At 44.3% G+C, this 17,366-nt stretch overlaps 1 long non-coding RNA gene and 1 other non-coding gene across 2 annotated transcripts; both read left to right on the top strand.

The window, feature by feature from the left end:
• Nucleotides 1-6: 6 nt before the first annotated feature.
• Nucleotides 7-12,153, top strand: LOC129044701 (uncharacterized). Its single transcript, XR_008504741.1, has 4 exons — nt 7-413; nt 9,592-9,641; nt 11,065-11,126; nt 11,494-12,153. It is a non-coding gene; the product is annotated as an uncharacterized LOC129044701 (long non-coding RNA).
• On the top strand, nt 6,369-6,494 carry LOC129044803 (U4atac minor spliceosomal RNA). The gene has a single exon (XR_008504793.1). It is a non-coding gene; the product is annotated as a U4atac minor spliceosomal RNA (small nuclear RNA).
• Nucleotides 12,154-17,366: the final 5,213 nt, after the last annotated feature.

Below are 17,366 nucleotides of genomic sequence, written 5' to 3'. Positions count from 1 at the left end.
TGGCACGTTCGAAACCCCCTCCCTAACTCAGCCCGGCGGGACCCCTCTGCTTAACGGGGGGTCCTGCGGCAAAGAAAGTGGACGGGTTGCCACTTCTGTGCCTCCCCAGCCTGGGCTATAAGGGGCTTTCAGACCAGCTTGGTTCCAGATGTGTGTGTGGCGGGAGCCCTGTATACTTTGAGGAGGAGAGCAGCAAGAAGCCTCTAACTCCCAGGCCAGCGTGCAGGAGAGCAGCCGGCGTTACAGTCTACACTGGGCTGCACACTGTCCCATGAAGTAGCAGTTCTCCCCATGTCGTAGAGTGGAGCCCTGGCAGATTAAGAAACTTGCCAAAGAGCCCACAGCTGGCAAGAGGCAGAATTCTGGCTCCGAAACCCGTGTTTTCCACAGGTTTACCCTTTGTTGATTTGCAAGTAAGGGCTGAAGGCTGTGTGGGTGAGAGACTTAGGCACCGACGCCACTTGACCTCGATTTGACCCAGAGGCCTCAGACCCTGAGTGAACAGAGACACCTCACCCCAGAGAAAGACTCATGGAGGTGCTGTCAGTAATGTGGATAGGGAAGCTGAGGGCTCTGGCAGCCAACCAGCAGGGAATAACAGTAGCTACCTTATTCTGAGAGTTTGCTGTGTGCCAGTACAATCTGCCATGAAGTAGGTGGTGTTACGATGTCCATTTCACAGATGAGAAAATGAAGGCTTATGAGTTGACACTTTGGTTGTGATCATACAGAATCAACTTTCCTCACTTGCCTTCCTGGACACCAGGTCCTTCTGATCTTCCTCACTTCACTGGCCATTTTTGTCTCCTCTCTGGACTTCTTCCCCAGTTGCTGAAGGCCCCGACCGTAGTCCGTGATGTTCTTTTGTGTCTACACTCACTCCCTCAGAATGATTTATAATATCCAAATGCTGATCACTGATTTGTCTCCAGCCCAGATCTCTTCCCTGATCTCCAGATTCAACTGCTTATTTTACTGGCATCTCAAACACATCTTGCCCCCAGCAACCTACTCCTTACACACCACTCCCGTTCTTACCTCCGTCAGACAGTGATACTATTGTTTATTCAGTTCCCCAGAATCTAAAAGGTGTCCTTGATGTGCTTCTCTTGCTCTCAATGCCATTTGCAAGCCCTCAGCCAGCTTTGTCAGTGCTACCTTCAAAACATCAAAATTCACCACCAGCCAACTCTGATGTAACCATCCTCGATCAAGCCACCATCATCTTGCCCTGAGTTATATGGCAGCTACTAATTGGACACCCTGCTTCCACCTCCTCCATTCCTCCTCCCTAGTCTGTTTTCCACAGAGCATCCAGGAAATCTTTGTAAGCATAAATCAGATCATGCCATTTTGTTCAGAACCAAATCCATAGAATCCCTGTTCAATCTGGTTCCTATCTCCCTCCCCACCCACATCTGTCACTCTACCATGCTGGACCTGCCTTAGCCACACTAGCCTGATAGCTATCCCTTGAACTTGCCATATTTCTTCCTGCCTCAGGGCCTTTGTACTTGCTGTTCACCTAGCCTGAAACACTTGTCCCCAATATTTCATTCAATTCAGGTCTCTTAAATGTCACTTTATGACAGAGACCTTCTCAGACTACCTTATGCAGAATGGCCTCCTGCCCAAATCTGCTTAAACTGCTTGAATTTTTTTTTTTTTTTTTTTTTTTGAGACAAAGTCTTGCTTTTGCCCCCAGGCTGGAGTGCAATGGTGCAATCTCGGCTCACTGCAACCTCTGCCTCCCGGGTTCAAGCGATTCTCCTGCCTCAGCCTCCTGAGTAGCTGGGATTACAGGTGCCTGCCATCACGCCGGGCTAATTTTTTGTATTTTTAGTAGAGATGGGTTTCGCCATGCCTGATGTTGGCCAGGCTGGTTTCAAACTCCTGACCTCAGGTGATCCGCCTGCCTTGGCCTCCCAAAGTGCTGGGATTACAGGCGTGAGCCACCGCGCCCAGCCTTAACCTGCTTGATTTTTTTCAGAGTGGATATCAACTACGCAACATTATGCATTTATTTTCTGTTGTCTTGCCTCCCTCATTAGAAGATCAGCTTCGTGAGAACAGGAAATTTCTCTCTCGTTCACTACTGTATCTTCAGCCCCTAGAACTGAGCATGGCACATAGTTGGCACTGAATCGATACTTTTTTTTTCTGAGAGGGAGTCTCACTCTGTCACCCAGGCTGGAGTGCAGTGGCGTGATCTTGGCTCACTGCAAGCTCTGCCTCCTGAGTTCACGCCATTCTCCTGCCTCAGCCTCCCAAGTAGCTGGGACTACAGGCGCCCGCCACCACGCCTGGCTAATTTGTTTGTATTTTTAGTAGAGATGGGGTTTCACTGTGTTAGCCGGGATGGTCCCAATCTTTTGACCTCGTGATCTGCCTGCCTCGGCCTCCCAAAGTGCTGGGATTACAGTTGTGAGCCACCGAGCCCGGCTATTTGTTAAAATACTTTTTTAAATACTGTGATCATCTTGATGATGTGGGAAGGAGAGAAGGGAAAAATTATTGCTAATTTAGTTTAGAACGTAAAGTGGAGTTCTCCAAGGAGTTGGTAAAGGTGAAGCTGACCCCAGCATCCTGGGTCTAGGGGTAAAGTCGGCCTGGCCAGTGAGTGAGGGTGGGTCAGATTAGTCCCGCAACTGAAAATTAAGTGGAGGGGGAAATGGGGATGTGTCTTCCATTGGTATAGATGATGGCCAGGAGACAGGACTGCGGGGGGTATTAAGAATCACAGACCTGTCCCAGGACACACTGTGGCCAGAAATCGAGGAAAAGGAACAACACTTGCTGATTGCCTATCCCTCAGGAACTTGCAGAGTCCACTGAGGCCTGAGCACTAGTCTCAGCTGCCCCTGATCCACAGGCACCTAGAATCAGTCAATTACAAATAATACAGATGGCCCAGAAACCTTTGGGACAACATTGTCCAGCAGTCCAGACATGAACTGGTGCTAGTGAGACAGACCCAGGCAACCTTCCTCCCCACTGTCTCCAGCTCTTTTCCACTCTCTACTTTGTCAGGTGAAAAATTAATGCCATCCAGCAAGACAAATGGAGGAGGAAGTTGCAGTGCTGATTGGCCAAAAGCTGGCATGGGGGCTTGGCCATTGGCCCATCCATGTGCTCATCTGCCCAGAATCACCAGCTCCCTGCTTCTCCCTGCAGCTGGCCTTCCTCTGCCCTCCTATGGCGCCCTCTTCTGCACCTGTCAGGTTACATTTCTGTTTTTACCCTCGTGGATCAGAAGGGCATCAAATAGTGCCTGGCACATGGTAGATAGTTATTTCAGTCATCTATTGCAGTGTAACACCTACCCCAAAACTTACTGTTTTGAAACAACAATTTCTCGCAGTTTTGCAGTTGGCTGGGCAGCTTTGCCTCACATGGTGTCAGCTGAGGCACTGGCACAGTTGGAAGTTCCAAAATGGCTTCACTCATGTGAATGGCAGTTGGTGCTGTCTGGGGGCTGGAAACTCAGAATGGGTTGGGTTATGGGGCCTTCATTCTCCACTTGGACCTCTCCACAAAGGACTCTCCATGTGGCTGCTTGGGTTTCCTCACAAACTAGAGGAAGCATTCCAAAAAGGAGCGTTTCAAAAATACAGAAGATGGAGATCCCTTAAAGCCCAGCCTTAGCATCACTTCCAGGGAATTCTTTTGCTTAAAACAAGTTTATACGGCAGTCCAGATTCAAGGGGAGTAAAACTGTCTCTGCCTCTTGTTTTTTCTTTTTTTTTTTAGACAGGATCTTCCTTTGTCAACCAGCCTGTAGTGCAGTGGTGTGATCACAGCTCACTGTAATCTCAAACTCCTGGGCTCAAGTGAGTCTCCTGCCTCAGCCTCCCAAGTAGCTGGGACTACCAGGATGCGCCTCCATGTCCAGCTAATTTTAAAATTTTTAGTAGAGATGAGATGTTGCGATATTGCTCAGGCTAGTCTCGAACTCCTGAGCTCACGCAGTCCTCCTGCTTTGGCCTCCCAACGTGCTGAGATTACCGGCATGAGCCATTTCACCTGGCTGATTCCACCTCTTCACGGGAGGAGAGGCAAAGAATTGTCAGGCACCTTTATTCCACAGTAGTTTTCCCAGTGGCCACAAATTAGTTAGATTCTCCTCACAGGTAAAATACATTAGTGTCTTCCTAAAATCCCCCAAAGGTTCAACTAATTAAGACTTCAGGTCCAAAGTACTGTCTAAATCAGATCCAGGTGTTACCGACCAAAGCGCAAAAGCACTCACTGCCCAATGTTCTAGAAACCAATACTGTGACACCAGGTTTTTGAGAAAAGAAAAGCTTTATACTGCAGGTAGGCCAACAAGGAGATAGAAGAGTCCAGCTGAAATCTCCCTGTGGTGACTTTAGGTCTCCCTGGGCTGGCTCAAGTCTCCCTGGGCTGGCTTTAAGGTAGTGTTTTTATCAGAAAAATGTTTGGGGGTGGATTCTGAGATTAGTAAGTAACTGGTGGAAGGAAAGGGGAGGTCTGGAAAGTCCTCAGTCATGCACAATTATTTCTTCATGCCTCTTCATGGGTCACATGTGCAATTCAGGGGGATTTAGAATGAAACGTGGTGGAAATTTGGGTTGTGACACCAGAAAGCTCTTTCTGTGCAACAGCCCAGTTGCCCTATTTGTTCCAACTGATTTCAGCCAGTTCTTTTATCTCAAGCAGAGGGAGTTTTGGCATTTCAGCACATTGTTTCTTTTCTTATCTGCCATCCTGCAAACTCAGGAATTTCTGCTAGTCATTGGTTTCTTTAACTCTTTGGGACACAGTTTCACAGGTATATTCCTCAGGTTCAGGGACGGGAGGTATGGATAGCTGGGTGCAGTGGCTCATGCCTGTAATCCCAGTGCTTTGGAAGGCTGAGGTGCGAGGACCACTTGAGCCCAAGAGTTTGAGACCAGCCTGGGTAACATCTCTAAAAAATAAAGATAAAAGAGGGACCTGTGGATTATAAAGACAAATTACCTTATTCCATTTTTTTTTCTCCCTTTTCCTGAGAAATTCAGTTAAAAAGTCACTAGGTAGGGTTGAGCAACATAAGAGTCCAAACAGCATAGACAGGGTGTCAAAGCCCAACCCGGATAGGGAGGGGTAAGGGTGGGGGTGGGGAGGATAGCAGCCCAGCAAAGAGGGTCAAAGCCCAGGAGAGCAAAAAGGGACTCAGGACCTGAGCATGGTAGGAAGTCTCCTGTGAAGTAGGGCAACCGAGTACAGGGTGTTGAAGCCAAGACGTGATGAAGAGAGTGTTGAACACAGGAACACTGATTAAAAAGTAACTATATGGCCGGGCATGGTGACTCACACCTGTAAACCCAGCACTTTGGGAGTCCAAGGCGGGCAGATCACCTGAGGTCAGGAGTTAGAGACCAGCCTGGCCGACGTGGTGAAACCCCCATCTCTACCAAAAATACAAAAAGTAGCTGGGCTTAGTGGCACATGCCTGTAATCCACAGCTACTCGGGAGGCTGAGGCAGGAGAACCACTTGAACCTGGGAGGCAGAGGTTGCAGTGAGCCGAGATCGGGCCGTTGCACTCCAGCCTGGTCTATAGAACGAGACTCCATCTCAAAAAAAAAAAAAAAAAAAAAAAAAAAATAGCACCTATATATAGATGAGAGTTACCCAAGTTTCTGACAGTCAGAGGAGTTACAAATATAGACAGGGAGAAAACTAAAATGAATCCTTTGGTACATTATTTAAATTTGAGAAATTGGTGTGAATTCATGATTTTCAATATAGTGATAGATGAAATAAGAATGGGGTGTGTGTGTGTGTGTGTGTGTGTGTGTATTGTCTGGGAGCAGAAATTTCCCAAGGCCATGAGCACATCTAGCAGCCAAGTCTTGGTTTCTAAACACCATTCTCCAATAAAAGGACCTAGGTATTCTTGGAGAAAAGGCTGATTGCTGATTCCAGGGATTGGCTAAGAATATTACAAGATGAACCTGGAAAATCTTGTGTCAGAAAGTGAGGAAGAACTCAAAGAATGATAAGATTATGTCAAAAAGACACAGAAATCAGTTTGAAGGGGCTCCCATTGGCCAAATATGGAAAAATTTGAGAATGAAAATAAATATTGATAGAAACAATTTATTACCAATTGAACAAAATAAACTATGAATCCATAGTGATATAAATAAATGGAATTTGATGAGTAACAATATATTTACCTAATTTCAAGTACTGCCTTAAGAAATGCTAATAATTTTAATGGGAAACATTAGAGAAATCCAAATTGTGAGACATTCTAGAAAACAACCATCCTGAAATCTTCCAGAATGTCAAGGTCATAATAGTCAAAGACTGAGAAAATGTTCCCATCACAATTGAAGGAAAATAGAGAAATAACAACTAACCATCCTTTTCTTGGGGTTGCACTACTGTCCAAAGAGCATGTAGTGAGGGCAGTACTGCTAACGTCTACACAACACACCCGCATCAACTAGAGCTTTGCTTTAGCTTGGTGTAATTTTTGGAAAAATGAAACACTGAAGGAAAAAAACAATGCAACATGTGATTCTAAAGTGGATCCTTCTATTATAAAGAATATTCTCTGGGCGTGGTGGCCCACATCTGTAATCCCAGCACTTTGGGAGGCTGAGGCAGGCAGATCACCTGAGGTTAGGGGTTCAAGACCAGCCTGGCCAACATGGCAAAACCCCATCTCTACTGAAAATACAAAAATTAGCTGGGCATGGTGGCACGTGCCTGTAATCCCAGCTACTCAGGAGGCTGAGGCAGGAGAATCGCTTGAACCTGGGAGGTGGAAGTTGCGGGGAGCCAAGATCGTGTCACTGCCCTCCAGCCTGGGTGACAGAGTGAGACTGTGTTTCAAAATTATATATATATCTTATTGGGGGCCAGAAGCAGTGGCTCATGCCTGTAATCCCAACACTTTGGGAGGCCAAGACAGGCAGATCACTTGAGGCCAGGAGTTCAAGACCAGCCTGGACAATATGGTGAAACCCCGTCTCTAGTAAAAATACAAAAATTAGCTGGGCATGGTGGTGTGCACCTGTAATCCCAGCTACTTGGGAAGCTGAGGCAGGAGAATCGCTTGAACCTGAGAGGTGGAGGTTGCAGTGAGCCAAGATCACGCCACTGCACTCTAGCCTGGGCGACAGAGCAAGACTCTGTCTAAAAAAAAAATATATATGTATATATATAAAAATGAAATTGGAGGCCTAGTGTGGTGGCTCATGCCTATAATCCCAGCACTTTGGGAGGCCAAGGCAGGAAGGTCGCTTGAGGCCAGAAGTTTGATACTAGCCTGGGTAACATAGCAAGACCCCTATCTCCATGAAAAATTTTAAAAATTATCTGGACATGGTGGTACATACCTGTAGTCCTAGCTACTCGGAAGGCTGAGGCAGGGGGATCATTTGAGCCCAGGAGTTTGAAGTTATAGTAAGCTATGATCAAGCCACTGTACTCCAGCCAGGATGACAGTAAGACCCTGTCACTAAAAAAATAAAAAATTAAAAAAAAGAATATTATTGGGATGACCAGTGAAACTTGGATGGGGACTAAGGATAAAATGATAATAATGTAGCCATGTTAACTTCCTGTTTTGATGATTATATTGCGGTTACACTGGAAATATACACAAAAGGGTTTTGGAGTAATAGGGCATCATATTGGAAATTTACTGTCAAATACCATCATGTGCCACGTAACAACATTTCAGTCAACAATGGACGGCATATAGGATGATGGGTCCATAAGATTATAATAAAGCTGCCCTGTACATGTATACTATTTTTTTATATTTTACAGTGTATTATTACTGTACCTTTTCTATGTTTAGATATGTTTAGTTACACACTCATCATTGTGTTATAATTGCCTACAGTATTCAGTACAGTAACATGTTGTGCAGGTTTGTAGCCTAGGAGAAATAGGCCATACCATATAACCTAGATGTATAGTGGGCTGTACCATCTAGATTTAGACTCACTCTTTGATGTTTGCACAATAACAAAATTGACTAACGACACATTTCTCAGAAAGAATCCCCATGATTAAGCGATGTATGACTGTAGTCTAAAAAAATTATTTGTACTAAACTTGCAACTTCTCCTTAAGTGACTTTTCCCCCACACATCTAACATATAATGGAAGTACAAGGACAAGAAAACCACAATAGACACTCCCATTTAGAATAGGAGATTAATAAGAGGCACATAACAGCCATTAGCAAATGTGAGAACTAACCATGCACTTGTCACCAATTCCCCCTGCTCCAGGGGCAGGGAATGTGATTCTCTGTGGCTCTTATCTCTACCCTTGGATGGAGCTTTTGGCTCCATCCTTTGAGTCATTCCTCCTTTTCCAAAAGAAATAGGCTTTGTTCACAGTCTGGCAACTTGTTCAAGATGCTTCACTGGGTACCCAGTGTGCTTTTTTCATGTTGAACTATCTTTGTCTGTTTTAGCTCAAGCCACTACTGCTTACACCGGTACAATTCTTGTAGGGGAAAAAACTGTGGACTTTCCATTAATTTTATTTTTACTCAAACCATACCCCCAAATCTCAAGATAAGCCCTTCCCTCATTTAGGCTGTGAATTACAGTGCTGTGGACCAAAACTTTAAGACTCTTAGAAGCACTTTAGTCTACATGAGAGGTTTAGGAGGCACTGTTTTAAGTCTTTCTGAAATCTCAACAGTCTTACAACCATAGAAAAGAACAAAATTATGTCCTTTGCAGCAACATAGATGCAGCTGGAGGCCATTATCCTAAGCAAATTAATGCAGGAACAGAAAACCAAGTACCGCATGTTCTCACCGATAAGTGGGAGCTAAACATTGAGTACACGCGGCACAAAAGTGGGAACAATAGACGCTGGAGACTCCAGCAGAGGTGGAGGGACAAGAGTTGAAAAATTACCTATCAGGTACTACCTACTGGGTGATAGGATCATTAGAAGCCCCAACCTCAGCATCATGTAATATACTCATATAACAAACCTGTACATGTACCCCCAAATCTAAAATTTTTTTTAAATTGCTACCCATATATTACTATATGCCAATAATATACTAATAGAGTACAAAAAATAACTAATATAACATTTGAGAAACAACAACAAAAAAGTCTTATACAGCCACATCCTTGACCTTAAGGCCCCATTTTACGGGGAAGGTCTTAGAATTAATATTCCCTCTAGGTTTTAATTTACTTTGAGCATTTTTTTTTTCTGGCTGTAGATAATGCCCTGGGCCGTCTATAGTTTCTCAAAATTTTTCTTGAAACAAAATAGTTTCTTCTTCCTGTACTTTTTCACAGGCAGCTAAAGGGAGTAAGTTGGCATTTTGAACATTTTGCCTAGAAATTTTGCCTAGAAATCTCCATACCAAGGCGGCAAGTTCCATTATTTTCTCTTATCCATGTTACTACTATGTCACTTAGGTCCTGAATAATTTTCCAACAACTTCCTCGCTGTGTTGTCATCCTCTTTCCTACCCTTCAGGACTCTGCAAGCTTCCCGATTCCAAAGTCAATGTTATATGTTTTAGATTTTTGTTATGGAAGCTCCCCACTTCTGGGTGTTAATTTGTTTTAATTGTCTGTTGCAGGGGTTGGGAAACTAGCTTCCATGGCCAAACCTAGCCCACTGTCTGTTTTGGTAAGTGAAAATGTATTAGAACTCAGCCATGTTCTTTTGTTTGTGTATTTTCTATGGTTGTTTTCATACTATGATGGCAAAGTTAAGTAGTAGCAACACAGATCATCTGGCCTGCAAAACCTAAAATATTGACTCTCTGATCTTTTACGGAAAGTTTGCCAATGCCTGATTTATTGCTATGCAAAACAAAACAAAAAAAAACTACCCAAGATGAATCTCTTAAAACAACAATTGATTATTTCTTACAGTTGTGTGCATTAACCATTAACCCAGTGGTTTTCGGCTTCACAGAGTGCTGGGTGGGGTGGTAGAACGTCTGGAGGTACAAATGACCTTACTCACATGGCTGGAAGTTGGTGCTAGTTGCCAACTGGGAGCTCAGCTGGAACTGTTAGCCAGGTGTCTCACTTCTCCTCCTCCGGGTGGGCCCCCACAGAGTTGCCTGGGCCTCTTCATAGCATTGCAGCTGGATTCTCAGAAGGAGCATTCTGAATGCATAGGAGGAAACAGAAGACCTTTTTTTTTTTTTTTTTTTGAGACAGGCTCTCGCTCTGTTACCCAGGCTAGAGTGTAGTGGTATGTGATCTTGGCTCACTGCAACCTCCACCTCTAGGGATCAGGTGATCCTCCCAACTCAGCTTCCCGAGTAGTTGCAGCTACAGGTGTGTGCTGCCATTCCCAGCTAATTTTTGTATTTTTAGTAGATATGGGGTTTTGCCATGTTGCCTAGGCTGGTCTCAAACTCCTGGGGTCAAGCTTTCTACCCACCTCAGCCTCCCAAAGTGCTGGGATTACAGGCGTGAGCCATTGTGCCTGGCCCAGAAGATCTCTTCAGGCCAAGGCTCAGAAGTTGTACAGTGATACATAGCTACATTCTATTGGTCCACATAAGTCACAGGACTAACCTAGATTCAAGGGGAGAGGAAATAGACTCCACATATTGATGAGAGATGTAGGAAAGAATTTGTGGCCATCTTTAATCCATCACAACACAAATAAACTGCGTGTCAGGATGCTATTACCATCTATATTTTGTTCTGAGTGCTCAACTATACTTGTTCTCATGATCCGAAGTGGGTCTGCTTCCTCCTCTCACCCCTTTATCCCAACCTGTGCAAAGGTGCCATAGCACTGGGTCCAGGCCCTGCTCAGTGACTTTGGTCATCCATTTCCAGCAACATCTATACCCAAGACAGGATATGTCTACAGTCTGTTGGGATGGGTTATTTGCCTCAAGTGCTGCTTTCTCAGATCCTAGAAAGGCCAATAGAAGCCTGGCAACTGCCTTCAATTGCTGTATCTTAAAATTGTTGGAATATCCCATAACTAATTGCTAATTAGTTATTGCCATAATAATGCTGCTTAGCAAATAACGACCAAATTGAAGTGCCATGCAATAATAAAGCATGTATTTCTCTCTCAGGTGTCCATGGATTGGCTGGGACAGCTCTGCTTAAGGATGTAGTAGCTCTGTAGGTTGGCTAGGTTAGTCTATGCCATGTGTCTCAATTTCTTCTGTGATGCCCACCAAGGGCATGTTTTTCACATGGCACAAGATGGTTGAGCAAAAAGCCCCAATATCTCATAAGGCCTGTGGTTGGAGTGGTCACTTCCACCCACATTCTATCAGCCAAAACAAGTTGATTGGCCAATCCAACATTATCATATTCTGCCTCTAGTGGGAGAAACTTCAAAGTCACATGACAAAGGGACTGGATATAGGGAGTGGTGAAGAATTGGGAATAATGCAACCCTCCATGACTTTTTCTTTTTCTGCAGCTAGAATGGTGGCTGGGAATTGTACTCCAGAACAGCTCACAATTTGTAATAAATCTGGTCTCTTTTCCTCCAGTTTCCTGCTCTTCCCAACCTGCCCTATGGACTTCATAAGATTTCAGCATTAGAGAGAATATAGAAGGACATCAACCCTAACTTCATCCAGTGAGGATTTCCACACACCATACACTCTCTGAGAGTTCTCTTGGCTTTGTGTGCACACCTCCAGTGACAGGGAGCTCGCTATGTCATGAGGCAGCCTGCTCCCTTGTGGCTATCACTGACCCAACTATTAAGCCTTCTTATACAGACAGTCCCTGACTTACTGTTAGACTTACAACTTTTTGATTTTACAGTGGTGCAAAAGCAATATGCATTCAATAGAAACTGTATTTCAAATTTTGAATTATGATCTTTTCCCAGGCTAGCAACATATGAAGACCAACCTTTTATTTTTAAAGTAGGCTTTGTTTTAGATGCTTTTGCCCAACTATAGGTTAATGTGAATGTTCTGAGAATATTTAAGGAAGGCTAGGCTAAACTGTGATCTTTGGGAGCTCAGATATGTTAAGTGCATTTTCAACTTACAATATTTTCAACTTACGATGAGTTTATTGGGATGAAGCCCATTGTAAGTAAAGGAGCATCTACATTAAGCTAAAATCCATGTCTATAACTTTCTCAGTAATATCAAGTTTGTTCCTTGGAGCCAGAGAATAAACGGAATGCTTTTCCACGTGATGGTCTTTCTGTTGTTTAAAGAGATCAGCCATGTACCTTCTCCCAACCTGAAGACAACCCCTCACCAGGCTACCTATCAATTCTACCTCTTTTTTTAAGAGATGGGGTCTCACTATGTTGCCCAGCCTTGTCTTGAACTCTGGGCTCAAGTGATCCTCCCACCTCAGCCTTCCGAGTAGCCGGGATTACAGGCACACACCACCATGCCCAGCTCCATTTCCATTGTTCTTCATGCTTCCTTATTGAGTTCCTTCTCTGTCCCGATTATTCTTCTTTGATTGGGCTTTGACTACCTGGGCATTTAGTAGGGTCCATAACTGAATGCAGCATTCCAGCCAGGGTCTAAGCAACAGAATAGAGCAGGACCATCATCTCCGCAATTTCCAATATCATACTTTCATCAATGTCTTCTGAAACAACATTCACTATTTTATGTTCATGTTAAACTAAAAGACAGGGCTGAAGGCAGCATCCTGGAACAGTGGAAACATTCCTATAAGTTGACTTGAATCCTTTAAATAAAGTCAATGTACCAACCAGAGTTTTTGACTATGAAAACAGTCAATTATAACATTGCTCTGCTGTGGCCACCACTGCCCATGATTATTTAACACGACTGCTACAGGAATGTTCATGCTGCTGCTGCCTCCATGAATAATTTCTACACCACTCCTGCCTCTTAGCATCACTCCTAAGAATTCAGAGTCTTCGGTGGGAATGACTGAGCCAATTCACATGCTTGAGCCCTAGCTGCCAGGTAGGGGAGGAATGAATCTTCCCCTTTCTGCCTCCATGGTGGGAGCTAGGGCATTGCAGCCCTCCAGTACTATATACACTGGAAAATTCTTCCAAAATAAGATGGGGGATTGCATGTTGAGTGACAAGTATAATGGCAAAGGTTCGTTCCAGTCATTTAAAAAAGTTCAATTTCCCTTTAATTGTACTATCATCCAACCCATATTTTCCTTTTTAGTCACAGGAATAACATGCCATAGATTGTTAAAGGCCGACCCAGTTTGCCAACAGACTATCAAATGCAGCACTGTGATCTGGCAGTTTAGGGACCTGTTAAAAAAAGAAATGTGATAGTCTTTGCTCTGGCTTGTTCTGAGAAATCTCCACTTCCTTTACATCTTTAAAAGTCTATTCTTGGCCAGACACAATGGCTCACGCCTGTAATCTCAGCACTTCAAGAGGCTGAGGCAGGAGGATTGCTTGAGCCCAGGAGTTCAAGATCAGCCTGGGCAACATAGTGAGACCTTGTCTCTATTAAAAATAAAAAAAAATTAGCCAGGCGTGGTGGTGGTATGTGTCTGTAGTCACAACTACTCATGAGGCTGAGGTGAGAGGATTGCCTAAGCCCAGGAGGTTAAGGTGGCAGTGAGATGTGATTGCGCCACTGCATTCCAGCCTGGGCAACAGAACAAGACCCTGTCTTACACACACACACACACACACACACACACACATACACACAAACTGTTCTTAGATAAGACTGTAGTTTGCAGAATCAACATCTTCCTGTAATGGACAGGTATTGATTTTTTGTGCCTCCTCCTCAACATTACTCCTTCTGTTAGAGACTCCCACTCTTCCCCATGTGGTTAGGACAGGCTAACTATGGGGTCACTATGGCCCGGGTAACTTATATCTGGCCAATCAGAGCACTATACTCCTCTGGCCACAGTTGATTTGTTCAAGGATCAACATGTGGCCCAAGAAGGATTAATGAGCAATGTCCCTTCTTCTCCCAGGACTTCTTCTGCAAATGTTGAGTAAAAGCCTTTTCCTTTCCTCTGGAATGGCCAGTCTGGAGTTAGCAAGGGTGCTATATTAGTTTCCAAGGACTCCTCTAACAAACTGTCACAGACTTGGCAGCTTAAAACAACAGAAATTGAGTCTCTTACAGTTCTAGAGGCTAAAAGTCCAAAATATCAAGGTGTCAGCAGGGACACGCTTCTTCTTCTTTCTCTTTCCTTTTGTTTTCTTTTCTTTCTTTTTTTTTTTTTTTTTTTTGAGATAGGGTCTCACTCTGTCACCCTTCCTAGTAGCTGGGACCACAGGCATATGCCACCATGCCCAGCTAATTTTTTTAAAATTTTTTTTGTGGAGACGAGGTCTCACTCTGTTGCCCAGGCTGGACACGCTCCTTCTGAAAGCTCTAAGAAATAATTCTTTCTTGCCTCTTCTAGCTTCTGGTGGCTTGCAGCCATCCTTGGCATTCCTTGGCTTGTAGCAGCATCATTCTAATCTCTGCCTCCATCTTCACGTGGCCTTCTCTTTGCCTATGATTTTCTCCTGTTGATGTGTCCTCTCCTCTTATAAGGAAACCAGTCACTAGACTTGGGCTCACCCTAATCCAGTATGACCCCATCTTGACTTAACTAATTGCATCTGCAAAGACTATTTCCAAATAAGCTCAATTCTGAGGTTTCGGATAGAAATGTATTTTGGAGGTACGCTGTCCATCTCATTACAGACATTATGTGGAAAAAGCCTATCTGAGAATTAAGCCAAAAAGGAAGATAGAGGGTTGCGCCCTGGTATGCGGTATCAGACTCCCCCTGGACTGACCAGTTATGTGACCTGGTGAATTACTCCTCCCTTTTTTCCCCCCATAAGCTGATTTGAAGTAACAGAAGGAAACTGATTACCACTCCTCCTTTTGCAAAATTAGAAAATCATTTACACAGGACTAATGTTCCAAACTTCTCCCCGCTATAGTCATCCTCCAAAAGTCTCTGACAAGGATTGAGCAATTTCATTTGGAAATTCTCTTAGTGCCTTGGATTTACTTCATTTGGCTAGGAAACTAACTTATTTTGAGAAGTGAGATGATCTCTTACAATGTCTTCAGCCATTCCTTTCTTATAATTTTTGTTGTGGAAAATTTTAAAAATATACAAAAATAGAGAAAATAGTGTAAGTCTCCAAGTTCCCATCACCCCACTTAAAAAAAAATCAACATTTAGCCATGTTTATTTCATCTATACCCCCAACTTTCCTCCACCTCCTGCAGGATTAGTTTAAAGGAAAATTCAGATAACATGTACAGTAGTACCCGCTTATCCATTGCTTTCTGGTGTCTCAGTTACTGGAGGTTAACAGTGGCCTAAAAATATTAAATGGAAAATTTCAGAAATAAAAAATTCATAAGTTTTAAACTGCACACTGCTCTGAGTAGTGTGATGAAATCTTGCCGTGTCCCTTGCCATCCCACCCAGGACATGAATCATCCCTTTTTCCAGCTTATCCATACTGTGTACATTTCCTGCTCATTAGATAGCTACCCATTAGTAGCTGTTTTGGTTATCAAATAAAAAAAACATAGGATGTATGTAGGGTTCAATACAGTCTGCAGTTTCCAGCATCCACTGGGGGTCTGAGAACATATACCCAAGGATAAGGGTGGACTACTGTAATTAATTTACCCTCTTCAACCACTATCCTGAGCTTAAAATTTGCTCATAACTGCATTTGATAAGCTCTGTCGCCTGCAAGACAAAGCAAGTTACTTTACACATAGGAAGTGGACAATTGAGGTTTGTACATACAGTCCCTGCCCTCAGAATTTTCAATCTAATAGGAGAGAAAAGACAAGAACCTCCTCCAGGTGCTCACCAAACTTTAATGGGGATCACCTGGGGAGCTGTTAAAATGCAGACTCTGCCCAAGTAGGTAGGAACTGCATTCTGGAGTTCCAACAAGCTCTTGGGCAATACCAATGCTGCTGATCCATGGATCACACTTTGAGCTGCAATGCCCTAGACCATCATGCAAAGGAGATAATGATAGGGTGCTGTATAAGGTAGAGATAATGGGCCACACTGTTTAAGACCTGGCTTGTTAAATAGCTTACCACAATTATCCAAATTAATTTTTTAAATATTCCAGAGTGAGACTAACATCGAGTCAACCACCAGGGAGCCACAAAAGAAATTTTATAAACTCTGGGAAGAGAAGGCACAGTGACCTACCAGTTCAGGAAACATATATGATAGAGAGCGAACATGTCTAGCCAGCTCAGGGTTACTCCTTTCTCCACAAACTTGCCCCTCTTTAGGAAGGGTCCTGGGTAGCCATGTTGATACTGCTTGCCCCCAGCCTCCAGCCACAGCTGTCTGGGCCAGGGGTGAGCATCTGACCCAAGTTGGGCTAATCAGATGATTTCTCCTGAGAATTTAGATTTGCAATTCCAGAAAGCTGGTCGGCCCCTGGGTGTGGCTGGAATTGAGATGATGTAAACATTCCACCTTCTGCCAATGCATAGAGAAGCAAAGAAAGCTGAGAGAATGAAACAGACCACAGACAGAGAAGTGGACATAGAAATGAAAGAGAAATACCCATATTCCTGAGGCTTCTTTGCCCCCATTCTGGTCTTTCCTGAAGCCTATTAGCATTTCTGCCCATGGTTTCTGTGCCTTAGAATTCAATCCCCTTATATTAAAAATCTTCCAAGCGTTGTACCAGTGAGTTTCAGATCCGCAAAAGCAAAGAGACTGGCTGGGCGCATTGACTCACACCTGTAATCCCAGCACTTTGGGAAACTGAGATGGGCAGGTCACTTGAGGTCAGGAGTTCGAGACCAGCCTGGCTAACATAGTGAAACCCCGTATCAACTAAAAATACAGAAATTGGCCTGGGGCAGTGGCAGGCACCTGTAGTCCCAGCTATTCAGGAAGCTGAGGCACGAAGATCGCTTGAACCTGGGAGGTGGAGGTTGCAGTGAGCCGAGATCGGGCCACTGCACTCTCCAGCCTGGCGACAGAGTGAGACTCTGTCTCAAACAAAAAAACAAAAAGGAAAGAGACTGATGAATAAACACAGTTCTACAACAAGCAGGACAAAGTCAGAGAGGGAGAGAAGGGTAAGAGCCTAGAAATGCAGGTCAATGTGAGTCCCCCAGGTGGGTAGGTAGGAGAGAGGCCATTCCTGATAGGAGTGAAGTTTCAGGAACCAGAAAAGAAATTTCCTCCCCGCAGGCAGAGTGGAAGCCACCTGGTTCATGCTCCCTGTCTGCCTGGAGAGCTTCACCTGGGAACTCCCCTCAGCCTTCCTGTTTGTGTAGGATCAGCCATGCCAGAATGCACCTTGTTCCAGTCCAGCTCCGGGGCCACGGCAGCCCTTCTTTACTGCTACCTGTGGTCACAGCCTGGCCCTCCCAAGTGTCTGGGGGAGCTGTTCCCAGCTGGCTGCCACTCTGCCCAT

The sequence above is a fragment of the Pongo pygmaeus genome, chromosome 13 (genome assembly GCF_028885625.2).
Source record: "Pongo pygmaeus isolate AG05252 chromosome 13, NHGRI_mPonPyg2-v2.0_pri, whole genome shotgun sequence".
NCBI classification, from domain to species: Eukaryota; Metazoa; Chordata; class Mammalia; order Primates; family Hominidae; genus Pongo; species Pongo pygmaeus.
This window is presented reverse-complemented; position numbering and strand designations above follow the sequence as displayed.